Genomic DNA, 19737 nt, shown 5'->3' with positions numbered 1-19737 from the left:
GGAAGTCTGGGGGAGAGAGACGTCTTCATGTGCACTGGAATTGACCTCTGCTCCATGTCCACTCCGTGTGCGACATCAGTGTGTGACTCTTTCTTGCCACAGTAGCAATTTTACTTTTTTTTGTTGCAACCGGGGCATGTTTTCTTTTATTTGTCAAAAAAAATACTTTTGCTGGACAACCACATTATAAGTGTCATAATGGAAATATTCCGTCATTAAAGGGGTATTCCAGGAAAAAAACTTTTTTTTATATTTCAACTGGCTCCAGAAAATTAAACAGATTTGTAAATTACTTGTCTTAGTTACTTGCTTGTCTCGGAAACTGCACAGAGTAGGAGAGGTTTGCTATGGGGATTGGCTTCTACTCTGGACAGTTCCCGAGACAGGTGTCATCAGAGAGCACTTAGACAGAAAAGAACAACTCAACTGCAGTGGCTCATAAGTGCTGAAAGGATTAAGATTTTTTTAATAGAAGAAATTTACAAATCTGTTTAACTTTCTGGAACCAGGTGATATATAAAATAAATTTTTTTCCTGGATAACCCCTTTAAATATGTGTGAGTGTGTGTGTGTGTGGAGGGGGTGGAGGGGCGGTGTCAGCTACTTTAAAGGGGTAGTTTAGTGATGTCACAACTCCGCCCTGTGTGACGTCATGCCCCTCCCCACTATGCAAGTCTATGGGAGGGGGCGTGACGGCCGCCACGCCCCCTCCCATAGACTTGCATAGAGTGGGCGGGGCATGATGTCACATGGGGGCGGAGTCGTGATGTCACAATACTCTGGCCCCGTGGTCATCACACGGCAGATTCTGAGCTGGCAGCGCGGCGTGCAGCTCCCCAAGGTGGGTGCTTAATGCAAGATTGCGGGGGGTCCCCAGCGTCGGGACCTCCACGGTCAGACATCTTATCCCCTATCCTTTGCATAGGAGATAAGATGTCTTGGGGCCGGAGTACTCCTTTAAAGAATCCGCAAGCAGATTCTATCCATCTAGATGACTACTGTATCTAATAGGTTAAATGGCTGAGATGGGCGTTGTCTCCCGATTTCAGCCACTGATAGCAGTTGGCACCTGCTGTGTGTGAAGAGGCCTCAGCTCCTGAACCCCTTCTATACACTGCAACCCAACATTTGACATAAATGTGCATCAAATATCGGAAAGGGTATAAATGGGGGGGGGGGGGGGTGGAAGGGGGAGAACCTGTGAAAATAGTACAATCTGCTGTGTTGTCAACAAAGTTTACTGGTCAAGCAGCTGAATGTGGGTGGAGCTTCTGCAGGGTGATTGACAGGTCCTCACCAAGGTTACATTGACACAGAAAAATGATTATTTTTTTTTTGTGTGTGTCTTGGTACAACTTGGCATAAAGGTAAAACTTAAATGCAATAAAAGTAGTGAGAGCAGAATATTAATTAATGTGTGAACTATAGAGGTAGAAGAGAATGCAGGAGTCACGGTAAATACGATTTAACAAGAGAAAATGTTACATATTAATTTTATAATCCTATAAACTCTGTTCACTTGAAAAGAAGGACAGGATAAAGCGCGTTTTATTACAATCATGTGCCCAGATTAATTTGGTGCCTATGTATCAGCCCATATAATAGTCATCATTTTAAATTAAAGCTTATACTGATAGCTCATGCTCATATACTACAACCTGACATTTATGTAGAGCGAAATGTTAGGATAATGATCACAATAACATGTAAGTCAGGCTCCTCTATCCTAGACACTGAGGCTTCCTACCCAATGACAATGGGGGGAGATTTATCAAAACCTGTGCAAAGGAAAAATTGCCCAGTTGCCCATAGCAACCAATCAGATCGCTTCTTTCACTTTACAGAGGCCTTGTTAAAAAGGAAAGAAGCGATCTGATTGGTTGCTATGGGCAAATCTCCCCCAATGACTTTTGGGGTTGTACAAAAAAAATGACTCAAAATTGGGAGGCCAAATTTAATATATTCTTCCTTTTGTTCAAGATCTAATTTTTCTAGTGGTATCCCTTCTCTTACACGACTTCCATGATTCCTGCTTACTGTCATCGATTGGAAATATTCTTTATATTCAGAAGACTAAAAGACCTAGCTTTACTCACACAGCAGATGATTGTTTACAATAGATCCAGTCAGTGGCGTTGCGACGGTGGGGCTAACAGTGCTATAGTCCTGGGCGTGGCCCCCGTAGCCCCGAGACTGGCCCCAGCTCGCTCCGCTAATATCTCCAGGTAAGTGAGCGCCCCCTTTCACCAGTATGCACACACACTCACAGCTTACACTCACAGGAGTCCGCAACCTTTGTCTGACGTCACTCATCTGCGCCTGCACTGTGGAGGAAGAAGGACGCGGCTCGGTGTAATGAAGAAAACTGTTGTGTGAAGGAGCCTGCAGTGTGGGACAGGTGAGTATCTGTGTTTGGTTTGTTTTTTCCTCTTTTCTTTTTCAACCTAGGAGGGAAGGGTCGACCTAAGTACCTATCTACATACGATCCTCGCTCTGTGCAGCTGAAAAACGGGGGTGGTACAGGAGAGATCGCGGGGGTCCTCAGCGGCAGGACACCCGCGATCAGACATCTCATGTGTAGAAAGGTGAACATGGTGCTGGAATAGTGAGGAGTCTGCAGAGTTGTGGCTGCAAGAAGTCTTCATGGCAGCCTGGATAGGATGGAAATTAAAAGGTAAAGTGAACTACTCTGAGGAGAAAAGACGCCCCCTGTATTTACTAGATATAACTGCATTGTAATCTCATGGTAATGCATGGTTTACAGAGCCTGTGCAAAACTGTTATGTAGCACTGGTTCGTATTCAGTAACTGAATGATGGTATTAATCATTAGTGTTGAGCGGCATAGGCCATATTCGAATTCGCGAATATTCGCGAATATTCGCGAATATATGGAGGAATATTCGTTATATATTCGCGAATATCCGCATATTCGTTATATTCACGTTTTATTTTCGCGTATGCGAAAATACGCGTATGCAAAATTAGCATATGTGGAAATTCGCATATGCGAAAAGTAGCATATGCTAATTTTCGCATATGCGAATTTTCGCACGCCAGTCTCACACAGTAGTATTACAGAATTCTTTACACCACACATGCTGGAAGCAGAGAGGGGTGATCACTGTGATGTGTACTGTGAAGAAAAAAAAAAAAAAAAAAAAACGAATATTCGTAATTACGAATATATAGCGCTATATTCGCGAAATTCGCGAATTCGCGAATATGCGATATTCGCGAATAATATTCGAATTGCGAATATTCGCGAGCAACACTATTAATCATTAATATATTATCATAGTGTGCCGATATGATATGTTTCTTACAATCATAGGATGAGTTCTTACAGCCTACAGCTGTCAAAGCATAATGGGAGTTGTAGTTTTGCAACAGTTGTAGTCTTCTTGTTCATAAGCTATCACTGGGCCTTTCTAAATGGAGCAATAATCAAAAACTACTGTCTTGTGTACGAGGGCCTAAAGACTAAAAAACTTCACCCTTAAAGGGTTATTCCGGGCAAAAACATCTTATCCCCTATCGAAAGGATAGGGGATAAGATGTCTGATTGCGGGGGGCCCGCCGCTGGGACCCCCGTGATCTCCCTGCAGCAGCCCGCATTCTATGCATAGCTGCGTCTGAAGTTTAGGAAACCGCCGGGCTTCCGAGACGGGGATGTGACGTCCCATAGAAATGAATGGAGAGGGCCTGGCGTGACGTCACGTCCCCGTCTCGGAAGCCCAGCGGTTTCCGAAACTTCAGACACAGCTATGCATAGAATGCGGGCTGCTGCAGGGAGATCACGGGGGTCCCAGCAGCAGGCCCCCCCAGCGATCAGCCATCTTATCCCCTATCCTTTCCATAGGGGATAAGATGTTTTTGCCCCGAATACCCCTTTAACCCCTGCAAGAAGAATGTGCATGTGGTGAGGACCAGGGCTCACAGTGTAACACTCCATTTCATATATTAAAGGGGTTCTCCACTGGCCAGCTTTCGGAACATTTAGTTCCGAATGCTGTGGGTGCACTGTGGAGGCCGGCCATGCCCCCTCAATGCAAGTCTATGCATTGTAAAAATACGTCTTCCAAGTGTACTGTAGCGCATTTTTTTGCCCTCATACCTGCATACCACATACCTACATCTAAGTAGTGCAACCCAGCAACCGTGATTGATCGGTTCACTCGGTCATCCACTTCATCTCAAGTGATATCCGACACCCCAGTCAACAGTCAGTGGGTTCCTCACACTAAACCCTCAGTTGGCATGGCTGCTGCCACCTCCAGGCTCTGTTATTGTGCTGCTCTATGGTCTCCTCATGCTATTGCTACCACCTACAGGCTCTGTCATTGTGCCGCAATATGGTATCCTCATGCTGATGCTGCCACCTCCAGGCTCTCTCATTCTGCTGCTCTATGTTCCCCTCATGCTAATGCTACCGCCTCCACACTGTCATTGTGCCACCATATGGTCTCCTCATTCTGATGCTACCACCTCCAGGCACTGTCATTGTGCCGCCATATGGTCTCCTCATGCTGATGCTGCCACCTCCAGGCTCTCTAATTGTGCTGCTCTATGGTCTCCTCATGCTGATGCTGCCACCACCAGGCTCTATAATTGTGCTGCTCTATGGTCTCCTCATGCTGATGCTACCCCTCTAGACTCTCTCATTGTGCGGCCATGGATACTGCAAAACATAATTAAGGTGCTAGTCCCCAGTTTCAGAAATTCCTTGCATTTGGGTGACTTTCAGGACTCCTGATGCCACCTCCAGGCTGTGCCATTCCGCCACTGTATGGTATTCTCATGCTTCAGCCACCTCGAGGCTGTGCCATTCAGACACTATATGGGCTACTTATGCTTTCCCCACCTCCAGGCTGTGTCATTCAGCCAATATATTGTTTTCTGATGCTGCTGGGACTGTCTTGGATATTACCTACAATGTTTTTATGGTAGCAATAGCAAGCATACATGCTCAATAAAGATTTCAACATTGATCTTTTAATCTTTTAATGTTAGGGGTTGTGAAGCCCTCTTATGTACACATCCTGCTGCCTGATCCAGGCTGCGTGTTTCAGGAACTACTTGGCTTACTGATGCTGCTGGGCCTACATTTTTTGGATGTTAGCACTAGCTAACATACATCTTCTATACAGATTTCAACATTAACATAATGTTAGGGGTTGTGAAGCCCTCTTGTAAACTCATGCTGATGCCTGCTCTAGGCTGTGTGTTTCAGGAACTACTTGGCTTAGTGATGCTGCGGGGGTTGGGCCTTACATTTTTGGGATGTTAGCACTAGGTTACATAGATGCTTAATTGAGATTTCATCATTGATCTTGCAATCTTAGGGGTTATGAAACCCTCTTGTGCACTCCTGCTGCTGACTGCACCTGTCTGTGTCATTCAGCAACTACATGGTTTAGTGATGCTGCTGGGCCTAGAACATTACTTATATATGTTTATGCTAGCACCAGGTACCATACATCTTCAATGGAATTCAAAATTAATCTTTTATTCTTAGAGATTGTGAGGCCCTATTGTCCCCGTCTGCCACCAACTCCAGGCTGTGCCATTCAGACACTATATGGTCTCGTCATGCTTCAGCCACCTCCAGGCTGTGTCATTCAGCCACTATATGGTCTCCATATATTGACTGTGTATTGTAGGAACCATGTGGCTATCCTTGAGTTACTCTCCCAGCATTTTTGCCATGTTGATACCAGACCAGTAATAAAAGGAATATTGCCAAGGACTAGCAGAAAAAGGGAACTGTGGATACTGACTACCGGCTGTTGGAATTGACTGACTATCCCAGGTGGTAGATTTACCATTTTAAAGTTCCTCAATTCCAGTAGGCTTTAAGTCATTCATTCTTTGTTGTGGTTCTTCAGTTGCAGAATTAAGTTGCATCATGTTTTCCTGTTCCTCCGATGAGCTAATGTCACTGGAACACACAATACTCATATTGTCATCTAATGAAGGATCCTTTTCTTCAGAGAACATATCTCTAATTTTATTATTTTGAATGTCAGGTGGTATTCTGACAATTTCTGATTATAAAGGAATTTTGTAATCTGGGACACAGGTAAAAATAAGTATCTCTAAGCGTACTGTAGCACATTTTTCTGCCCTCATTAGTGCATACCACATACCTACATCTAAGTAATGTACTATTTTGTACCTGTTAATCTGTCATGGGTCTATATATTGCGAAATAACAGCCAATAGTACACACCTGCTGCTGTTCTAGACAAATACCGTTTTCAGCGAACTGAAGCGTATTGTACTCCCCTCATATACGCAATAAGTATGTCAGGAAGAGTAGTGAAATATCAATTACTAAATCCATTATATCAATTTCAAAATCTTAAATTTAAATTTCAAAAACATAGATTTCAATGCTACATGCTACTGCCAACTCCAGGCTGTGCCATTCAACACTATATGGTCTCCTCATGCTTCAGCCAACTCCAGGCTTTGTCATTCACGCAATATATGGTTTTATGATGCTGCTGGGCCTGGGAATAATTTTTTATTATAGTAGCACTAGCTACCCAAAATCTTCAGTTTAAATTTCAAACTTTGTCTTTTTTTCTTAGGGATTGTGAAGCCTTGGGGTCGCCTCATGCTTCAGCTAACTCCAGGCTGTGCCATTCAGACACTATATGGTCTCCTCCTACTGATGCCACCTCCAAGCTCTGTCATTGTGCTGACATGTGACATGTGACTCCTTGTAAGATTAGGTCCTTTGTACCCACACACCGGGACCCGGGACACTAAAACTTGGGAGTTAAAAGTTCCATTTCAAAATCCTCAATTTCAATCTCAAAACCTTAGATTTCTTTTTAAAATTCTTGTATTTCAATGGTCTCCTCATGCTTCAGCCACCTCCAGGCTGTGTCATTCAACCAATATATTGTTTTCTGATTCTACTCAGACTGGGATATTAACTCCAAATATGTTATGGCAGCACTTGCTAACATAAATGCTTAATTGAGATTTCAAGCTTCATCTTTCAATGTAAGGGGTTATGAAACCCTCTTGGGTACTGCTGATGCCTGCTCCTGACTGCTCCTGTGTCTTTCAGGAATTACTTGGCTTACTGATGCTTCTGGGCTTGGGCCTTACATTTTTGGATGTTTAGCACTAGCTAAATACATGCTTAATAGAAATTTCAACATTGACCTTTCAATGTAAGGGGTTATGAAACCCTCTGGTGTACTGCTGATGCCTGCTCCTGACTGTGTGTTTCAAGAACTACTCGGCTTATTGATGCTTCTGGGCTTGGGCGTTACATTTTTGGATGTTTAGCACTAGCTAAATACATGCTTAATAGAAATGTCAACATTGATCTTTCACTGTAAGGGGTTATGAAACCCTCTGGTGTACTGCTGATGTCTGCTCCTGATTGCTCCTGTGTGTTTCAGGAACTAATTGGCTTATTGATGCTTCTGGGCTTGGGCCTTAAATTTTTGGATGTTTAGCACTAGCTAAATACATGCTTAATAGAAATTTCAACATTGATCTTTCAATGTAAGGGGTTATGAAACCCTCTAGTGTACTGCTGATGCCTGCTCCTGACTGTGTATTTCAAGAACTACTCGGCTTATTGATACTTCTGGGCTTGGGCCTTACATTTTTGGATGCTTAGCACTAGCTAAATACATGCTTAATAGTAATTTCAACATTGATCTTTCAATGTAAGGGGTTATGAAACCCTCTGGTGTACTGCTGATGCATGCTCCTGACTGTGTGTGTCAGGAACTTCTTGGCTTACTGATGCTTCTGGGCTTGGGCCTTAAATTTTTAGATGTTTAGCAGTAGCTAAATACATGCTTAATAGAAATTTCAACATTGATCTTTCAATGTAAGGGGTTATGAAACCCTCTGGTGTACTGCTGATGCCTGCTCCTGACTGTGTGTTTCAGGAACTACTCGGCTTATTGATGCTTCTGGGCTTGGGCCTTAAATTTTTGGATGTTTAGCACAAGCTAAATACATGCTTAATAGACATTTCAACATTGATCTTTCAACGTAAGGGGTTATGAAGACCTCTGGTGTACTGCTGATGTCTGCTCCTGACTGTGTGTTTCAGGAACTACTTGGCTTACCGATGCTTCTGGGCTTGGGCCTTACATTTTTGGATGTTTAGCACTAGCTAAATACATGCTTAATAGAAATTTCAACATTGACCTTTCAATGTAAGGGGTTATGAAACCCGCTGGTGTACTGCTGATGCCTGCTCTGGACTGTGTGTTTCAGGAACTACTTGGCTTACTGATGCTGTTGGGCTTGGGCCTTACATTTTTGGATGGTAGCACTAGCTAACATGCATCTTCAATAGAGATTTCAACATTCACCTTTTAATGTTAGGGGTTGTGAATCCCTCTTGTGTACTCATGCTGCTCCCTGCTCCTGTATGTGTCATATAGTAACTACATGGCTTAGTGATGCTGCTGAGCCCAGAACATTACCTATTTATGTTTATGGTAGCACTAGGTACCATACATCTTCAATTGAAATTTCAAAATTCATCTTTTATTATTAGAGATTGTGAGGCCCTATTGTCTCCTTATCTGTCGCAAACTCCAGGCTGTGCCATTCAGACACTATATGGTCTCCTCATGCTTAAGCCAACTCCAGGCTGTGCCATTCAGGCAATATATGGTTTACTGATGCTGCTGGGACTAGGAATAAAAATTTTGATATGGTAGCACTAGCTACCTGAAATCTTCAGTTTAAATTTCAGAATTCATCTTTTTTTCTTAGGTATTTTGAAGCCCTGGTGTCTACTCATGCTGCTGGCAACTACGGGCTGTGCCATTCACGAAATATATGGTTTACTGATGCGGCTTGACCTGGGCCTGGGAATAAAAACTTTTATTATGGTAGTACTAGCTACCCAAAATTTTCACTTTAAATTTCAAACTTCGTCTTTTTTTCTTAGGGATTGTGAAGCCCTGGGGTCTCCTCATGCTTCAGCTAACTCCAGGCTGTGCCATTCAGACACTATGTGGTCTCCTCCAACTGATGCCACCTCCAGGCTCTGTCATTGTGCTGACATGTGACTCCTTGTTAGATTAGGTCCTTTGTACCCACACGCCGGGGCCCGGGGAAACTAAAACTTGGGAGTTAAAAAGTTCCATTTCAAAATCCTCAATTTCAATTTCAAAATCTTAGATTTCTATTTAAAATTCTTATATTTCAAAGGTCTCCTTATGCTTTTGCCAACTCCAGGCTGTGTCATTCAGGCAGTATATGGTTTACTGATGCTGCTGCACCTGGGAAATTTTTTTTTGTTATGGTAGCACTAGCTACACAAAATCTTCGGTTTAAAATTCAGAATTCATCTTATAATCTTAGGGATTGTGAAGGCCTAGTGTCTCCTCATGCTGCTGCCAACTTCTGGCTGTGCCATTCAGCCACTATATGTTCTCCTCATGCTGCCAACACCTCCACACTGTGTTATTCAGCCACTATATGGTCTCCTCATGCTGCCAACACCTCCACGCTGTGTCATTCAGCCACTATGTGTCTCCTCATGCTTCAGCCACATCCAAGCTTTTTCATTCAGCCACTATATGGTCTCCTCATGCTGCCAACACCTCCACGCTGTGTAATTCAGCCACTATATGGTCTCCTCATGCTGCCAACACCTCCTCACTGTGTTATTCAGCCACTATATGGTCTCCTCATGCTGCCAACACCTCCACGCTGTGTCATTCAGCCACTATATGTCTCCTCATGCTTCAGCCACATCCAAGCTTTTTTCATTTAGCCACTATATGGTCTCCTGATGCTGCCAACACCTCCATGCTGTGTAATTCAGCCACTATATGGTCTCCTCATGCTGCCAACACCTCCACACGGTGTCATTCAGCCACTATATGGTCTACTCATGCTGCCAAAACCTCCAGGCTGTGTCATTCAGCCACGATATGGTCTCCTCATACTGATGCCACCTCCAGGCTCTGTCATTGTGCTGCTCTGCGGCAGTGATTCTATAAATGATGCAGATAATCTGCATGTTATTCTGAATAACAGTATTATTTCACTACCCCAGCCCCACTGCACTACACACCTGTACTAACAGATTACTAATGACAGTTTCCCTTTAACAGTTTGTAGAAAAGTCAGTAACCGTTTTACAATGTAGAAAATTCTACCTAACACACAACTTGTGTTACCTGGATTTTCTAACCTATAGCTCAGGTGACTTAGTGTCCCTGAGCTATAAGTTGCAGCAGTCACAAGGACTACACTAATCATATGAATATATAGTTGACGTAGTTGCTGTAGAACCCCAAAAAAAAAAAAAAGACCAATGGGGACCAATGCTGCATTGGTACTTTGTAACATTTCCAGTACTTTATAACATTTCCAGTACTTTATAACATTTCCTGCAGGTCATACAATTGGTATATTCTCAAACTACCCCTTTAACCCCTTAAAGGGGTACTCCGGTGAAAACCTTTTTTCTTTTAAATCAACTCGTGGCAGAAAGATAAACATATTTGTATATTACTTCTATTAAAAAATCTTAATCCTTCCAGTACTTATTAGCTGCTGAATGCTACAGAGGAAATTCCTTTATTTTTGGAACACTGATGACATCATGAACACAGTGCTCTCTGCTGACATCTCTTTCCATTTTAGCAACCATGCATAGCAGATGTATGCTAAGGGCAGCATGGTGACTCAGTAATTAGCACTGCTGCCTTGCAGTGCTGGGGACTTGGGTTCAAATCATACTAAGGACAACAATAAATAAAGCGTTATTAGTATTATAATAACGTCAGCAGAGAGAACTGTGGTCGTGATGTCATCAGAGAGCATTCCAAAAAGAAAAGAATTTCCTCTGTAGTATTCAGCAGCTAATAAGTACAGGAAGGATTAAGATTTTTTAGTAGAAGTAATTTACAAATATGTTTAACTTTCTGCCACCAGTTGATTTAAAAGAAAAAAGGTTTTCACCGGAGTACCCCTTTAAGGACCAAGCCCATTATGACCTTAAGGACCAGAGCATTTTTTGCACATCTTACCCTTGTCACTTTAAGCATCTGGCATGCTTTTACTTATGAATTTGATTCAGAGATTGATTTTTCGTGACATATTCTACTTTAACATAGTGGTAAATTTTTGTCGATACTTGCATAATTTCTTGGTGAAAAATTCCAGAATTTCATGAAAAATGTGAAAATGTTGCATTTTTCTAACTTTGAGGCTCTCTGCTTGCAAGGAAAATAGACATACCAAATAAATTATATATTGATTCACATATACAATGGGGGAGATTTATCAAAGTTGTCTATGTCCCGCATCAATATAGACCAAACTACAGAGGGTTAGGCTGGTCTATTGTGCGCCTAATTTATCAAAAGGCGCAAGGCTCTTGATAAATTCTGTGCACGGACTTCGGGGTCTATGCTTTAGACTGTATTTAAACCTGCTCCAACATGGTCTGACATTTCGGCGTACTTTCAGCCGATGCGACTTGTCGCTGAAAAGTCCCTTTTGATAATTTCAGCAGCAATGCATTTTTCTGTCTAAAATAGACTAGAACGCATCATGTTCTAAAAATCCTCTAAAGCAAAAGTCGCTAAAAAGTTGCACAGATTTAGACTGCGACCTTCTGTGCGACAAATTTAGACAGGAAAAAACAGTCTAAATCCTTTGATAAATCGATAGAGTTAACTTTATTATGCTTTGTGAAAAATTGTCTGCCATTCGTGAGAACAGGGTGGAATATTTTGATAAATTATGGGAAGAATGGCAGTCCTCCTCTTATTGCCCACCTATGCAGAATTGCCTTTCTCTATATTGAACTGGGGGGCGGGGAATTTTCCTAGGTATTATATGTGCTTGAGGCGACTGTTTGGGACGACCGATCCTGCCATTACCCTGTATTTGTACTGTTTTCTGTATTCTGTGCGAACCAACGAGATGATGTAACCTCCATGTTCTCTGTTTTATCTGTTATTATGTGATTTTATGCCTGTAAAGGCATTTTACTATTTATCTTTTGCCTTTTGTACTGCTATCATTATTCTTTTCAATAAAAGATTCTTGGTTTGACTGTTAAATCCTTTGATAAATCTCCCCCAATATGTTTATTTTATGTCTGCATCATAAAGTTGACATGTTTTTACTTTTGGAAGACATCAGAGGGCTTCAAAGTTCGGCAGCAGTTTTCCAATTTTTCACCAAATTTTCAAAATCTGAATTTTTCAAGGACCAGTTCAGCTTTAAAGTGGATTTGAGGGGCCTTCATATTAGAAATACCTTATAAATGACTCCTTTTTAAAAACTGCACCCCTCAAAGTATACAAAATGACATTCACATAGTTTGCTAACCCTTTAGGTGTTTCACAGGAATAACAGCAATGTGAAGGAGAAAATTCAAAATCTAAATTTTTTACCATAACATGTTCTTGTAGACCCAGTTTTAGAATTTTTACAAGGGGTAAATGGAGAAAATGCCCCCCAAAATGTGTAACCTAATTTCTCTCAAGTAAGGAAATACTTCATATGTGGATGTCAAGTGCTCTGCTGGCACACTACAATGTTCAGAAGAGAATGAGCCACATTTGGCTTTTTGAAAGCAAATTTTGCTGAAATGGTTTTTGGGGGGCATGTCGCATTTATCAAGCCCCTATGGTGCCATAACAGCGGGAAAAAAACAAACAAAAACAACATGACATACTATTTTGGAAACTACACCCCTCAAGGCACGTAACAAGGGGTACAGTGAGCCTTAACACCCCACAGGTGTTTGACGACTTTTCTGTGTTGGGGTATGTGTACATGTAGTGTTTTACTTTTTATATTGTGTAGGTGTAGGCATAGTGTAGTGTTTTAAGGGTACATTCACACGGACAGGGGTTCACAGCGAGTTTTCTGCTGGAAGTTTGAGCTGCGGCAGAAAATTTGCTGTGGCATGCTGGGGGTTTTAGTTATGCAACAGCTGGAGGCACTGGATGCAAAACACAGAGTTTGTTACTTAACTCAGTGTTTTGCAACCAGTATGCCTCCAGCTGTTGCAAAACTACAACTCCTAGCATGTACGGTCTATCAGTGCATGCTGGGAGTTGTAGTTTGCAACAGCTGGAGGCACACTGGTTGCGAAACACTGAGTTAGGTAACAATCACCCATTTTTTTCCGGGTCAACGGTGACCCGATTGACCCAGAATCGTCGCAAATCGACGATCTGAATTGGCCATCGATTGCCGTCATGGGGGGGGTCTCAGAACCTCCCCAGGGGTTTGCATGGGGTGCCTGCTAAATGACTTCAGCAGTCATCCCCTTGGTCCCCTAGGTACACCCTTGGTCCTTAAGTACCAGGACATCAGGGCGTACCTGTACGCCCTTGGTCCTTAAGTGGTTAATGTTTCACCTGGACTGAAGGAGACACTGACATAACGTAATAAATTGCACTATTTTGATTTCTTTTGGAGACATATTACTCAATGGGAGTTTCCAGTAAGGATTTAATAAGACAAAGCGTGAATTGTTACACTCGGCATGAGCCTTGTACACTTGTCACGTCTGCAGATCTGCTGGGTTTTGGCCATTATAACTCAGGCTTGGTGGGTATTGCGTACAGGCAGATTCTAGAGTTGTTGTGGCCACAAAGTAATCCAGGAGCGATGAAAACATAAAAACACTGAGGTTTTCATTCCTATTTCGTTTTTTAACCCATTTATAGGGAACCTATCATCAGGTATTACCCTCTACAGTATAACTGTTGGCAACATGTTTTATTATTTTTTACCATATTCTGATGTCCTCCAGGCCATCAGCAATAGTAAAAAAAAGAAGAAAAAGGTTTAAAATTCTCCAGCACCATATAGGGTACAAGCATCTGGGCATGTGGGATCTTGAATTAGTTGCGGTGCTCAGGTCTGTAATCACCCCTACTCCAGCATGATTGCAGCCCGGGCACCATTGACGTCATTGTTCTTCAATTAAATCTCGTGCAGGCACAGAAGCTATGTTTTCTCTGTCCAAGAAGCTTCTGGGCTCGTGAAATCGACCAGAGTGATTACAGCCTGGAGCGCCGTGACTACTTCAGGATCCCGTACACCCCAATGGCTACTTGCATCTTATAACTATACAGCGCAGGAGACTTTAAAACTTATTTTCTGCACTACTACCAATGGCCTGGTTGGACATCAGGATATGGTGAGAAAGCTTATTATGCCCTCGTATGGTGTTGCCAATAGTTATAAACGGTAAATTCTAATGACAGGTTCTTACAATAAAAAGTCTATATAAAGCAAAGAAACGCAGATGGCACTGAGTATCCTGCAAATATTCAGTCCATTAGGAGGATGGCAAAATCAAAAAACAGGTGGTGCTCAAAAAGTCAATAAATTCAATTCACACAATAGGTAGAATAAGACAGTGGTACTCATCCTTGATATTCTTTCAGTGCTGTTTATATATCCACCATTTAAAAAAAAAAAAACAAGCGTAGAAAGAGTGTTGGCTTATTGTGTGGATTATAGGGCTGCATGATTTATCGCAATAAACAATAGAATTGTAATATCAGCCATTCGCAATTACTGCAATAATTTGCCCGCAAAATCCTATGAGTAATACCTCCCATTTGAATTTTGGTGGTGGCCCGGCACTAGGGTATAGGGAAACATAAAGAAAACTGATGCTTACCTAGCCCCAGTCCCCTGTAGGTCTGTCTCAGATCTCGTTCTTCTGTGCTTTCTTCTTTACAGATAAGCAGCTTGCTGTAGGACCTTACCCACAGCCAATCACAAGCTGCAGTGGTGTCCTGCCTCGGTCAGTGATTGACTGAGTGGGAAGGTCCTACAAGTGCAACCAGCTGCTTGTCTCCCCTAGTGAATTACAATAAAACGTTTCCTGAGTGGTGTGGTTCTGCACATTAATAATGTTTGCTAGAGGCTCAGATGCTGCCCCCTGATGAGGAGACTTCTTAATTGCTTATCTTGTACTATCTAATCATTTTATTTGTCACAGAGAGGACCTTATTTAAGAACCTGCCACAGTTAAATCTCCTTGTTTGCCTTATAAATAAACAAAAAGTAAAAAGAGCCTACAAACAAAAGTTTTGCAGCTCCACAGTTTAGGACTGAAGGCAAGGGAGGAACTACTGCTGCACTAGAGTATATACCTGCAAAGAAGAGCTAAATGGATGCAAAGCTCATTGCGCAGAATGAAGCCATGAGGGTGCACAGTCAAATAAAAGTATGCAATCCAAGTTAAAAAAAAGTCATAAAGTGTGATGCAAGCTTCAGACTTTATTTGAAGGGTACTCCGCTGCTTAGCATTTGGAACAAACTGTTCCGAACGCTGTAGCCGATGCCGGGAGCTCGTGACATCATAGCCCCACCCCTCATGACATCACGCCCTTCCCCCTCAATGCAAGTCTATGGGAGGGAGCATGACGGTCGTCACACCCCCTCCCATAGACTTGTATTAAGGGGGGGGGGGGGGGGGCGTGATGTCATGAGAGGGTTGGGCTATGACGTCACGAGCTCACGGCTCCAGCGTTCAAAACAGTTTTGCAAACGCTGAGCAGCTGAGTACCCCTTTAATTCATATGTCAGAGAAGGTAGGTAGAAGAAGAAAAAAGAATAACCGGCGCTGCATGGAATGAGGAAAAATTACGGCCATTTCACAATCTCCCACTTTGTCTGGCCATTTAGTGGTGTATGAGTGTCACCACTTTATGGTTTTGTGGTCCTCCAGTTTAGGACTTGTGTAAATCAAAGATTACTGTGCCCCAGTCATAACAATATTTGGTGTATAAGCAGGAATAATGAAAATGTGTAGTTCTCAGAAAGGAAGACTCACTGCCCAATTTCGGAACTTCTCCTATTAGAGCCACAGATCAATGGGTGCAGAGATTAATTTGTTGGGTTCACTCACACAGGGAGTGTGCCACACTGTTACCATGCTGTAAACCACACAAACTGCCACGATTTTGCAATGTGGTCAAAGGTAAATCGTTAACAAAATGTGTTTCCCATGTAACAATTTTATAATTAAAGACCAGGAAAGAAAGGTTGGCCACTACAAAAGATGCACAACCAACAAGATATTGATGAAAATATACAATCTTTATTGGAATCCTAAACTAGTATACAACATTTAAAACAACTTAAAAAACAACATTCAGGAGGTGTAGGAATGTAATCCTCTACACACCTACCCCCAGGTAGGTACACTACAACCAAAAAGGAAGGTCCCTGACATGGTAAAGAAGTATTATGAACCAGATAAATAGGCACAGTTTCAGATGGACTACAAAATAGCCAATCGAAGTTTCACTATATATTAATGCTCACATACAAATGTATAGATACCTAAAAGTGTCAGCAGCCAAAAAGTGCATATATATATATATATATATATATATATATATATATATATAAATACTGGGATGAATGCCAAATGTGCGGCCTCACACAAACCAGTATATCTGGAAATGAAAAGTATGTCACTATCCATGTAGCAGGGCACCATCACCACCCTGGGGGACATAGAAGCTCCATGTGTTCTACTACCAAACGGTAGCTTCCTCAGGAGTAAGTGTGTACTGATAGGACTTCATTTTTATATTTCTACATGTATTAAGAAATATAATTCACCTGTAGTGTGGGATTGGCCACCATTCTTCCTCCTCATTGCTCACCATTAGATTTCGGTGGCGTGTGATGCAACTGGAAGTGGGTCAAAGTTGTATGTATAGCGGAGACTGGATGTGTGGCAGAAGCCTCCGTCACACAAAACCGGAAGTGGGGCATAAATAACATCTTCTGCTCTGACAGAAATGGGGCCAATAGGGAGCATGAGTGTAAACATTTAACTAAATATGTACCTCTATAGTATCACACGGCCTGGATCAGAGACAGTGCCCCCCACAGAAAACAAGGGGGTGGGGGGTGGACAGAGGACGCTGCAACCAATCCGTGCAGGGCAAGATCAAAGCTCCATTGGGCCCAAACATAATAACTAAGTCCCCATAATAGTAGCCAAATAAGTACAAAATTACAAAAGAAACCATGACATAAATAATGAGCAATAATAAATGAAAATCATAATACACAGCCCGGGCATGTAAAGAAAATGAATGATAAAATAAAAATAAAGATGTAAAAAAATATATAAATTATATTTTAAAGAAAGGAGAATTATATATTAGACATATAGAAGATGCAACTTCAGAAGGTGTCAATCTGATTCGTTCTAGAAACGGCTGACTGTATGAGTGTTCCAACATCCGGGCGGGGTGAGGAACCACCCCCACTGAGGTCGGGCACTCATTCAGTCAATCCCTGCCACCAAATATAAATAAGCACTCTAAAAAAAATCGCTAAATACAATTGAAAAACCTATGTAGCCTAAGAGAGTCCAGGGGTTCCGTAACAACCGCAGCTGTTTCCGAAACAGGATCTACCAAAAGATATGGAATAATCACAGATAAGGAGTATCGTTTTCTGTGTGTGACAACGCCTGTGGTACCGACTTTCTATATGTTACTTAAGGTACATAAGGACCTTGCCAACCCACCGGGTAGACTGATAGTGGCGGGTATGGGCAGTTTGACTGAACAGGCATGCACTTACATTGATTTTTTCTTGCAGCCGCTAGTCTTGGATCTACACTCTGTGAGGGATTTGATGCATCTTATTGAACAGCTGCAGGATGTCAGTCTACCGGAAAATTTTCTACTAGTCACATGTGACGTGGAATCTCTTTATTCAAATATTATGCACGTGGATGGAATTAAGGTGGTCTCTGAGATCTTGGGGTACTCCCAAGGTAATCGCAATAGGATGCATGACTCTTTTCTTATTGATTTGTTATAACTTGTACTTTTTCACAATTACTTTCTTTTTGGGGGCAAATATTACCGTCAAACATCTGGGTCCGTGATGGGTGCCTGTTGTGCCCCCTCCTACGCCAACCTCTTTTTGGGGTGGTGGGAGGGGGCACACGTGTACCCATCTGATCCATATAAAAAACATGTACATAAAGGGTTCCGTTTCATAGACGACATTCTGTTTTTCTGGACAGGTATAAAGGAACAATGTGTGGAATTCATTGAACAACTCAACAACAACAATGTACATATCAAGTTGGTCTGGCAGATTTCAGATGTTATGGTTGAATTCTTGGATTTGAGGTTGTTGAAGAAGGAGGATTGATTATTACAACTTTGTTCCAAAAAACAACAGCAACTAACAGCCTCTTGCATTTTGATAGCTTTCATCTGGAACATACACTTAAAGGTGTCCCTATGGGCCAATTTCTGCGAGTAAAGAGGAATTGCTCTGAACCTGAGGAATTCAAGAAACATGCAAAAGATTTGACTGACCGATTACGGGCCAGAGGATACTCTAAAAACTTTATTTCAAGAGCCAATGTGTGGGAGAGATGTGGTACCAGCACTAGCTACCTGCTGCTGTTCAAGTCTTAATGTTAACCAGTGGCAAAATGCTATATCTTGAAGTCACACCTGTGAACTGTGTGGTGCTGTACACGCTGTTGGATATAGTGCAGACAATTTCAAAAACCAAGGAATGAAGCGGAGCAACTCACCAGGTATGTGGTAAAGGGATTTCTTTATTTCACTTGCATCGTGAAGGCAGGATTACAGACAGGGGAGCGAGATGGTATACATGCGGGGGTATTCAAGCTTGGCGAAGGACCGTTCTCGCGCCGAAGTGCTTTGTCAGGCCGATGCTTGATGACGTCAGGGAAGAGGTGTGCTTATAACAGGTAAGGGTCACCTTACAGGAGTCGAGATGGATTTTCGACTTAAATTCGGTCACGCCCAATGGCTTGAATGAGGAATTGACATTTACTGGATTTCTTGGTTAATATTGTATTAAAGTATTATATATTTATATTGTTTTGAATGAACAGTTTTTTTTGTCTGTTTGTTTTTTTCACGCAGTTTGTGGGTGCTTTGGAGTGGTTTGGTTTGTATTGTTTTTTTCATTTGTTTACTTTTATATGAACAATCACACACACATTACACACTCACATCTCTGCATTCACATTCACTCACTTCCACAATTGCCATACACGTCTTATTACTCTTCCTTTTTCATCCACACATTTCTCTTGCACACTGACCTATACAATTACACATCATTTTTCACATCATTTTATTAATTATGCAATTTCTACACTTCACTTTTTACACACACATTTTTCACACATTCAAATAAACAAATTATAATTTTTTTTCTCTCTCCCTTCACTTACATTTTTTGAATCGATTTGTAGTACATTTGTGGTTTTTGGTTTCTTTATATTACAGTGGAATTCTTGTTACAGTTCACATCATTCTTCCGTATGAACACTGGCCCCGAAATGGTTTCCGGCTATTATCATACTGGGATCATCATATACTCTTTATGAAATATCCTTGAGCATGCTTTAAGATGCCCTGCACTTGTATAATTGTGGATTGCTTACTTTATTTTTCCTGTTGGACCATATATCCCTGGACAAAGCTATTGCCATTTAAGTGGATTCCTGTGTTTATTTTACTGGATTTACTGTATGGTCATAAAATGGCCTTGGCCTCTAGAAGAAGGAAGGCATGAACTGCCCCGGTAATAGTCTCCTTTGGACAATGTATGTTTCGGAAACAGCTATGGTTTTTATGGAACCCCTGAACACTCTTAGGCTACATAGGTTTTTCAATTGTATATAGTGATGTTTTTAGGGTGTTTATCTATATTTGGT

General features: G+C 41.8%; 1 long non-coding RNA gene across 1 annotated transcript; it reads left to right on the top strand.

Moving 5' to 3' along the window:
* The first annotated feature begins 1992 nt into the window (after positions 1 to 1992).
* On the top strand, positions 1993 to 18803 carry LOC130294150 (uncharacterized). Its single transcript, XR_008848403.1, has 3 exons — positions 1993 to 2225; positions 17622 to 17799; positions 18055 to 18803. It is a non-coding gene; the product is annotated as an uncharacterized LOC130294150 (long non-coding RNA).
* Positions 18804 to 19737: the final 934 nt, after the last annotated feature.

The sequence above is a fragment of the Hyla sarda genome, chromosome 10 (assembly GCF_029499605.1).
Source record: "Hyla sarda isolate aHylSar1 chromosome 10, aHylSar1.hap1, whole genome shotgun sequence".
In the NCBI taxonomy this organism is placed as follows: domain Eukaryota; kingdom Metazoa; phylum Chordata; class Amphibia; order Anura; family Hylidae; genus Hyla; species Hyla sarda.
The sequence above is the reverse complement of the archived record's forward strand: the minus strand, read 5'-3'. Positions and strand labels throughout refer to the sequence as shown.